Here is a 9,966-nt window from a genome sequence, read left to right on the forward strand (position 1 = left end):
ATATTCGGAATAAAGCGTTTACAAGGTGAAAAAAACGTTCCCGGGTATTCTTGAAATAAGAGAAGCTGTTTAGCTGGAGGATTCGTTTTTACTTTCAACTAGTCCATCTGATAAGTTCGACATTCACTCCCAGAATTAGAGTTAATGGGAAACCATGAGGTTTAAACGAACTTGAAACATGCTCACTAAACAACTGAAACGACAGTGCTTAAAAAAGAGATGGGTCACGAGATAAAGTATGCCAAGTGTCGTTGCGGGATGAAATCAGGCTGGAGAATTCTGGAGCATACACAAGTAAATTATTAATTAATCATGTGGTAAAGTCACATGGTTCAATATTGTAATAAACTCTAAATGTTGATGTACAAAATAAAATTTAAGGGTTGATTACTATAATCTGGGCATCAATGGGCAAAAAAACTCGTAACTTTGAGAATGATTATCGAGAGAGAAGTAATTTAAAAAAAGGTACGTTAGATAGAAAATGGAACACTTTAGGTTTGAAACCATTGAACCAGAGAAGGTAAGATGGTTACAGTTTTTTTCAAAGGTTTGAAACCATTGAACCAGAGAAGGTAAGATGGTTACAGTTTTTTTCAAAGGTTTGAAACCATTGAACCAGAGAAGGTAAGATGGTTACAGTTTTTTTCAAAGGTTTGAAACCATTGAACCAGAGAAGGTAAGATGGTTACAGTTTTTTTCAAAGGTTTGAAACCATTGAACCAGAGAAGGTAAGATGGTTACAGTTTTTTTCAAAGGTTTGAAACCATTGAACCAGAGAAGGTAAGATGGTTACAGTTTTTTTCAAAGGTTTGAAACCATTGAACCAGAGAAGGTAAGATGGTTACAGTTTTTTTCAAAGGTTTGAAACCATTGAACCAGAGAAGGTAAGATGGTTACAGTTTTTTTCAAAGGTTTGAAACCATTGAACCAGAGAAGGTAAGATGGTTACAGTTTTTTTCAAAGGTTTGAAACCATTGAACCAGAGAAGGTAAGATGGTTACAGTTTTTTTCAAAGGTTTGAAACCATTGAACCAGAGAAGGTAAGATGGTTACAGTTTTTTTCAAAGGTTTGAAACCATTGAACCAGAGAAGGTAAGATGGTTACAGTTTTTTTCAAAGGTTTGAAACCATTGAACCAGAGAAGGTAAGATGGTTACAGTTTTTTTCAAAGGTTTGAAACCATTGAACCAGAGAAGGTAAGATGGTTACAGTTTTTTTCAAAGGTTTGAAACCATTGAACCAGAGAAGGTAAGATGGTTACAGTTTTTTTCAAAGGTTTGAAATAATATGTGAAGTGGAGGATAACAGAAGGTTAAACCCTAACTATCTAAGAAATTATTTTTAGCGCAAATTCGATACTTTAATTGACTATATTATTCCTCGCGATTTGCGAAAATATTAGTGTGAACGTTTTGCTCATTACACTGTCCAAGAGAGACTTTGTTCCACAGCTTGTTTAGGCTTTAGCAATACTTTTGAGGAAGAATCGAAGAAGATTGAAAGCTGTGAAAGTAGATTGTCCATTTGGATCTACAATTATAAGAGCATTTGAAGGAAAACTTTATAAAAAAAATCTGAGTTAGAAAAAGAAGTTGCGATTATGATGGCCACGAGGGACGTTTGTGGAAATATTGTCTTTGAAAATGTGTCTTAGCAGAAACAATAGTGATGGCGGAAGAAGAGCTAAAGTTGAAGAGAAATAGCAATAGGAAAAAGAAAGGAACCTGTTATCGGTACGCTGAATACATCTGAAAGGGAAGGCTAGTTAGCAAGCAACGAAATTTGCAGAAATTGAAATAAAACAATACTAAAATGTACAGGTAAAGATTAAGATTAGTGCACTAAAGCGATTCGGGTGAAGCTCTATATAAAGCTCTATCTATAAGCTATAGAAAAGTAGATTGTTCCAGTCTCCGTCCATCACTTGTATTCTTCTTGAATGGGAAACGTTGCGTAATGGAGTATAGCTCTAAACTGTGTTCATAACCTTCATAGCCTTAGTAGATACTCTCAAAAGAGCCTTTAACTTAGTCTGAGGAAGGTTAGTTAGAACGTATGAGAGGGTAAAGAAGCTGCTCCTCAAATTAACTGAACTTCTTTTAAAACCTTAGAGCTCGTAATTGAGAATAATGCAGCTTTGAAAATTATGAAATTCTTGAGGTTTTGGTGAGCAGTTTCTCAGGCTTCATTTCATTAATATTTAAAAAAATGCTAGACCAAACTTTTCCAAAGTATAAGGGAATTCATCAGTTCTAAACAATATTAAATAAAAGGGTGACTTTTGGCTTCTTGCTTACAATTCCACCATTTAACATTTGCAGCACCTCTCTCGAACTGTGGCCAAAAAATCTGCTTTCAAGAAGAAGCAAAACAATTAGGGAGCAGTAGATGCAAAACTTCGTTGGATAATGAAGTGTGGATTGCACTTTTAAAATGATTAAAAAGTATGTGATTTGGTAAGAACTAATAGTCTTGAATTATGAATTCAAAATAGAAGAATTTAAGAAAAGTATTAATTTTATTAACAGTAACGTGAAGAAGGAAAAGAGAAGAGTCTGATTCCAAGATTTGGATTTTTTTCAAGATGGGGTTAATTAATGGTCAGGCTGTTTGAAGATATTAAGAATAAAATACTTCGGCGATTCTAGAAAAGACGAAACTTAGAAAGAAATAAAGGAAAAAAAAGAAAACAGCAACAACCGATCAGCCAAGTCAAAAGATGAAAGGCATATCTGAGGGAAAGAATGGTTTGGGAGGTAATAAGAAAGGGAAAGGAGTGTTCGTCTTTCTTGAGTCAGCTACTAAATGCAGGATCATTTAGGTCAGAATGATAAGTTTTTCTCTTTCAATGAGACCCAAGAGTCACTTTCAAAACAAAGGGGAAAGAGTGCTTTAAGGAGAGCATTTAGTTAGTTGCGGTTCCAAGTATGAAATTAACAGTAACTATCTTTACCGCGCTAGCTATTTCTCTTTGCCAACTAACCTTGCCTGTCCTCTCGAAATGCTCAACAAAAAGTAAAAGAGAGCCTTTACTTCCGCGCTTAAGCTCATCAATAATTTCTTTTTTTACTTTTGTCAAATTTTTAATGAAAATAACACAACAGGAAAAAGTTCTAACATGCATCAAATTATTAAAATGATTCAGGCGCCACGGTAGCCGAGCGGTTAGAGGCGAGACCTGTGAAGCTAATATTTTATTTAATGGTTAATAAAAGAAATTTACAGTAAGTATGTTTGCCAGTCGCCTCTGTCCACGACACCTAACTGGTAGTTGGACGTAAAGCCCGCCTGAAATATAGGCATTATTTTCCTTTACTAATTAAAATGATTCGTCCAAGTTCTTTTATATCATTACACCTACAACCATACAAAAAGCATTTATTAGAAACTTATTAATAAATCTAAATAGCTGATTCGAGAATTTTTACAAATAAAACAGTTTAGCTAAGAAGACACATCGAACTTTAGTTGTAAGTGAAGTTAGGCTTGTAAGTTGATGAACAAGGGACCAAAGTGCCAAACACAAAAGTCAGTGACTAAAGTTGCGATAACACATTAAAAAGGGAAGGGATTAGATCAACGTATTCTAGATTCTACGCGGAGATCACAGGTTCGAATCCAGCTGCTGACCACTTAGATTTTCTCTTCCTAGGAGCTTCCTACAGTGGTCTCTGGACTGTATTGTCTGTAAAGAGTGAACACTGACCTCAGCCGGCAGTGCAATAGCTCCGGGCGCCAATTACCTCAGATGTTGACGCGCCTTAAAAAATAAAATACAATGAGTATTAAATAAGAAGGTAAAACAAGTGCTTGCTTTTAATAATCGCGCAGTGATCTAGAGAAGCTTATGTGACTTGTTTTATTAAAGGGCGTTACAGTTATTCTCAAGGTTATAAGTTGCATTTAATATCTTCAATCTGAAATTATCACTCACAGAGATTTTATTTGCGTTAGGGAGATGTGGGTGTGATATTGAAAGGGGATTTGGGGTTGTGTGGTGCACGATAGAAGAGGAGAAATGCGATTGACGTCACCACAAGATGGCTACCGAGGCAGTGACGTCAGTAAGCCAGACTAGACCCTCTTCTTCGTCCATTCCCAGTGTGTACATATTATGGTCGATACTCTGCTCGCACACACCAGACTACCAGCAACCATCGTGCGACTGTATACTCGCCAGCCGGTCATCCACCACCACGTCATAGTCACTACTCACTGTCACGCGCTCTACGCTAACTTTGCGCAAATTCACTTTCCTTCCTTCAAGATTGCATTATGCACTTTCTTCTTTTGATAAACTTTCCACATTGCGGCAAGAATAAAAATTTCAAATTTAATAAATCCTTGCACTTTTATGTTGCACTAAGCAGATATTATTTAAAACGTAATATTAAACAAATAAAGTAATTTTCTGGTTTAAGATTCCTTAATTAGTCATAGGTTCCTGAATTCAATCTCTTTAAGTACATAAATTATTCCAAAAAGGCCGAGCTGTTAGAGAAGACCCGCAAAGCTAATACTGTTGTGGTACTGGGTTCGATTCCCGCTCTAGGCCTTGGATTTTATTTAATGGTTAATTTGAGAAATTTAATAGTTAAGTATATTTGCTATGCTTAGACTAAGAATTTGTGAGACTAAGATATCTAATTTGGAAGTTAGAAGTAAAGGCCACTTAAAAAAATAGACATTACTTCACTTTTTTTACTTTATCCTAAAAACCCAATGATATAGTATTTGTTCTTTATATAATTTTGTTCATGTTCACCCCAAACAATAAAAGAATAACCTATAATGGTCCACTGCAGCTTCTACTTATTATGTATGCATGTATTATGCGATTACTCTTAAAGATGTAAGAGCCAATTAGTTTTGGCACCCTCCTCTAGTACCACTTTCTAAGCGCTTACTAAACCTTTCCTAGGTGCCTAGATGTCTGACTAGATTTCTAGGCTTTGGCTGAATTGGTCATCAAGGTGAAGGAAGGAATGAAATGCCTGAACTTTAAAACGTCATTACAGAATATTTATTTAAATATTTTATATTATACTTCACAAAAAGTATACAGAAACAATATCTTGGCATTGAATAGTTTTTTTTTTTTTTTTTTTTTTGAGGGGTGAAATGCGTTTACGCACGCAGAGACCCTGCTGTGCCGGACTCCCAAAATAGACTACCGGCTAAAACACCCCCCCGCTGCTAGGCCTAGCCTGGATTCACTGAGGCATTGAATAGTAAGTTCTAAGGAAAAAATAATAATAACAATTGGATTGAAACTCAAAAATTTGTTTAGGTGTTCAACTGTCTGGAAAACTGGAAACAAGAGAAGATCAGATTTTTTTCAAGAGGGACAGGGAGACATTTAAATGCTAGGAAGAAGGAAACGTTTCGAAGAAGATCTGATACCTTGAAAGAACTCTTGGTGTAGTCCAAAGTTTACTAAAATAACTATTAAGACTTGCTATCTTATTTGAAAGATATTATTGGCATCCCTTAGTTCACTAGTCTTGACTGAAAAACACGATCAAAATTCTATTACTGAAGCCGTTTGATCTGTGGCAGAGAGCTAGATCGCAAATCACGCAGTAGGTCTAGAAATTTCAATAAGAGATTCGGGACAGCAATGCCTCATCTAACAACTAATATCTTAGGTAGAAGTAAATAAGACACTTTTTTAGACCGAGTCTACAGGGCTATTAAATAAACGCACACCTGCGGCATATCTCCATTTTAGTATTCAAACATTTCATTTTATCAAAATTTATTCACGCGTTGATAATTCAATAGCAGTCATGCACAAAATTGCATAAAATTTTGTGACGGTTGAAAATTTACTTCGTATTTATTTAGATCGGTTCACTTGTTTAGTCATTGATTGTTTACAAAACGACGTAAACAAATTAGAAAAGATTGCAATACTTCCTTATACTTAGGAGTAAGAACAAGATTGCACTTTGAACATTAGGAAGGGAACCCTATGCCCTTTATCCTGCCCAAATACATCAGAATTGGACTAAGATTTACAGTTATTTATAATTACTTAATTTTAAAAGAGGTCTTACAAAGTTGAAGCTAATAAAAAATTCAGCGCCGAGACCTTCCAAAGGACTATGCATATCAAATTTCGAATTAAATGACAGAGCATTCATTAAAATCAGTTTTCGCATTTACACGCTACGGTGCCGCAGAAAAAGGAAATAAGGATCGTGCTGGAAGAATATGAGGGAGCTTAAGTCATGTGTAACCACACAAAGTAGTTACAAACGAGATAAACGAATCCTATTGAGATAAACGAAGTAATATCTGGAAAAACAGTGGTCAACGATCATACTTGGGCTGCAGATTGTGAAGACTATCATACAGATAGTCTGCTGAAAGAGGATGTCGGCAGTGCTTACTCAGTGAGAGCAATTGGAATGCAACTGAGACTTTATTAGGCTTTAAATTCCATGCTTCATTCCCACTATTATCAAGCTACTTACTGTCAGCTGTTCACTATCTGTACTATTAGTTTCTTATTAGATATTAGGTACTGCTTTTAGTTTGTCCTTGTACAGATATAGATACTTAAGAAACAGTAGAGTTAAAAATCTAATTCGACGATTTATATACATATCTATTTTAAAGTTATCCCACAATACCACTTCTGAAATTACTGAATTCACATTAGAATAGAAGGTACGAACGATGCTTCTCATGGCCAATGCAGAATAAAAAAAAATATTAGGATTTACAAGCCCTAAGCATAGCCCAGTGCTACTTATTTTTACATCTAGCACTTTTAATGACAACTGGAGAAGCTGATCTGTTCACTTAACCTTAAACCTTCGGAAGCTGCTGAATCATTCGTCGCAGGAAGCAGCAAAGTTGTATGCAATAAAACTCTAAAAAAACCTGTTTGATTTTTCATATTTTTTTTTTAAATTGCAATACTTGCAACACTGATTGGCATTTTTTTTGAAATTAGGAATCATTACTTTCTATATTAGAAATATTTATTTTGCCTAACTTCACTGTGAAGTTGGACCTTTTAAATATTTGTCTAGTGAAGCCTAAAGTCTCAGTGCTTCAAGAACCTCCATAAAACTAATTTAACACATAAGCGTTAAAAATGTTTGGAACTAATGTGGTCAATTAGAATTTAAGACATAGAAAACTTTGTGAAATATCAGGTTATTTCTTAAATAAGTCTATCTCACCACAATCTTGATGTTTGTTGCATTGAAACATTTCACGTTACACAAAATGCATATCACTAGCTTGATATTCTTGAAGGGTGGAACGTACAGTGGGTTAGTAATTGTAGTTGGGAAGCTTGATTGGCGTTATCTGAGCAGGAACGTACAGCTGTCACTACACGCCAGCACTATCTATCGGCTCTTTCATAGATGAATGCACGCAATCCAGAGAACTGTTTTCTACCTTTAACACTTAATAAGCTAAACCATCTAGAGATTTGGAGTCTGGATTATATCTTATTATGGTTGGAGAGAGAACAGATAGAAGAGAACATCATGTATTATTGAAGTAGAGATATTCCTAAAATTGCTATTCCCGAAGTCAGTAAACCCAACAATACATAAATGAACTATTTTATAAATCAGGAAGAAAATTATTAGTATTATTATTATTCTGTGTATAAGTTTTAAAACCATTACAGAGGAGTTCATTACAAGCAAAATAAAAATGTACATTAAATCACAAAAGAAAAAAGAATGAAAATAAAATGAAATAAATAAAATAAATAAAATAAGTCATAATTTGCAAAATATGATCATTATACAAAAGAAAAAATAAATAAATAAATAAAATAAAATAAATAAATAAAATAAAATAAATAAATAAAAATAAATTAAACTTAGTGCACTATTTTAACTAATAACAAAGTAAATCAGGAAAAAAATACGGTATGTCGTTCGAAAGTTTAAAAAGCTTCTCGATACTTGTTACTCTACACTGTATTAGGTGTTAAGAAAGAGAAATTACGAGAAATTACTCGTAAAAAAGAAAAATGAATGTTTAAAACATGCAGAAGATAATGGAACAGAAGTTTAGATGCTATAGAAAAATAGCAAGAATAACATATGGAAGAATCGATTAAGATATTCTGCATCGGGAAGCAGAGGGACGAAAGAGAAAAGACAAAATGGAGGATATTCTAGATTAGGAAGCTGAAGAAAGAAGAAGAAAAGACTGGTCCAAGGAAAAATGATAAATGGTATGAGAGAAAGCCCTACGATTACGGACAAATAAAAGAGGATTTTACGGTTACCAGCTGGAGAAGCTAAAAGAAACAACTGGTTAAGGGAAACCCTAGTACTAAAGACATTTTTAAAGAAAAAAAATGTAACACCTAAAATATCAACACATTAATATCCATCTTGTTTTCCCTGAAATAAAACTGCTATTATTTTCTAGTCAGCAAAAAAAAAAAAACTAAAGTCTCTGGCGTTTGTGAATAGTTGAGCGTGTTGGGAAATGCTAGCATGAGATACATCAAGACACAGGTGAGTGTATATAAACTTAGAATTCAGACGAATATCACTAAAACTAGATTTCCCCCCACCAGAAATCAGCAGCTACTGTTTTCTGTCGGGAGAGCATGTTTTCGATTGGCACATGATATTAAAACAGGGATTTGAATCAGATATGTTAGCGAGTTAACATATTTTCAACGCAACTCAGTAGAGTAAATAGTCTTTATTGAATATGAATACCTTGAATATTACATATTTTGTTCACTTACAAACATAAAAAAGACAATGAAAATGGTCTAGACTGTCGGTAGATAACAGAGTAAAGAACAACAATACTAAACCCAAATCTCCCCAAGTTAGAGTTTAGTTCGCAGAATTATCTTCATATAATGGTTAGTTGGAGATGGTAACTTAGATGCTCCATTAATAAATGAAAATAAAACATACCAAACTGCATTATTTTGAAATCAGCAACTCACCTGTAAAAACAAAATAAATTTATTTAATAATCAAGAATATTTTATATTAATAATAAAAATTATAATTTTAAGAGGTTGAAATAACAAGACAATATGAACTTAGAAATATCAATCTGCTACAGTGAAATTTGTTTATATTATTTACATTCCCTTTATCTTCTTAAATATTGAAATGAGATTCATTTAGTACCCACGTTTGGTTAATCTTTCTATAAAATTTAGAAGAAATAGAAAAATTAAGGATATTTCAGGAATTAAATCTACTTTTTTGTGATTCTCTAGATTACGTATTACTCTATGAGAAGCTCTCTTTATTGAATTTAAAGGTCGACATTTTATTGCCACTACAACCTCTCGTAGCCACGAAAAATAATCAAATGCTACAACGGCATAAAACACTGACTTAAACTGAACCCAGTAAGGGTCGTGAAGATACAATGAAAAGTAAAAAACATACTACCACGAGTTCGCACTGTAAACGTGTACTGAATCAATGCAAATCAATCAAACTAAAAAACAGAGTATGGGGAAAAGCGTTAAAAATTGAAAAGAACTACTAAACTAACCAATCGAACCAATCAAGGAATGTTCAATAACCACAAAAACATATTTCCTTCCAAAGAAGTAGAAAATTAAAAAATTAAAGTTTATTTCTCAAAAGTGCTAACAGATAACTTTTACTCTGCGTCGTAATTCTTGTCCTACTTTAAATTTTAACTCAATTCCACTTCCTTCTGCTAATTTAGTTCGCTACCTTGGGATGTACATCGACAAAAGACTAACGTGGAATCCGCTCACTAAACTGAAAAGACTTGAACTCAACCGACGAAACAAATTACTACTGCGACTAATTGGGAGACAATCCAAACTACCACTGGAACATAAAAGACTAATATACAACAGTGTACTTAAACCGATCTGGACTTACGGACTTGAGCTGTGGGGTTCAACCAAACATTCCAATTCACAAAGAATACAGTCCTTCCAATCAAAAATTCTCCGACAGATTA

At 34.0% G+C, this 9,966-nt stretch overlaps 1 protein-coding gene and 1 long non-coding RNA gene across 31 annotated transcripts in view; one reads left to right on the forward strand and one right to left on the reverse strand.

The window, feature by feature from the left end:
- The window catches only part of cac (calcium voltage-gated channel subunit cacophony), a 264,871-nt gene that overhangs the window by 81,174 nt on the left and 173,731 nt on the right, over nt 1-9,966 (reverse strand). The gene's annotated exons all lie outside the window — the stretch shown is intronic.
- LOC141455687 (uncharacterized) lies at nt 334-6,888 on the forward strand. 2 transcript variants are annotated; one of them, XR_012459400.1, is made up of 4 exons: nt 334-468; nt 2,325-2,447; nt 2,532-2,824; nt 5,294-6,888. It is a non-coding gene; the product is annotated as an uncharacterized lncRNA (long non-coding RNA). The 2 variants fall into 2 exon arrangements; XR_012459398.1 differs by having other exon boundaries at nt 2,532-2,759.

This window comes from Rhodnius prolixus, unplaced genomic scaffold (genome assembly GCF_049639745.1).
Source record: "Rhodnius prolixus isolate KJV_2025 unplaced genomic scaffold, Rpr scaffold_1, whole genome shotgun sequence".
NCBI lineage: Eukaryota > Metazoa > Arthropoda > Insecta > Hemiptera > Reduviidae > Rhodnius > Rhodnius prolixus.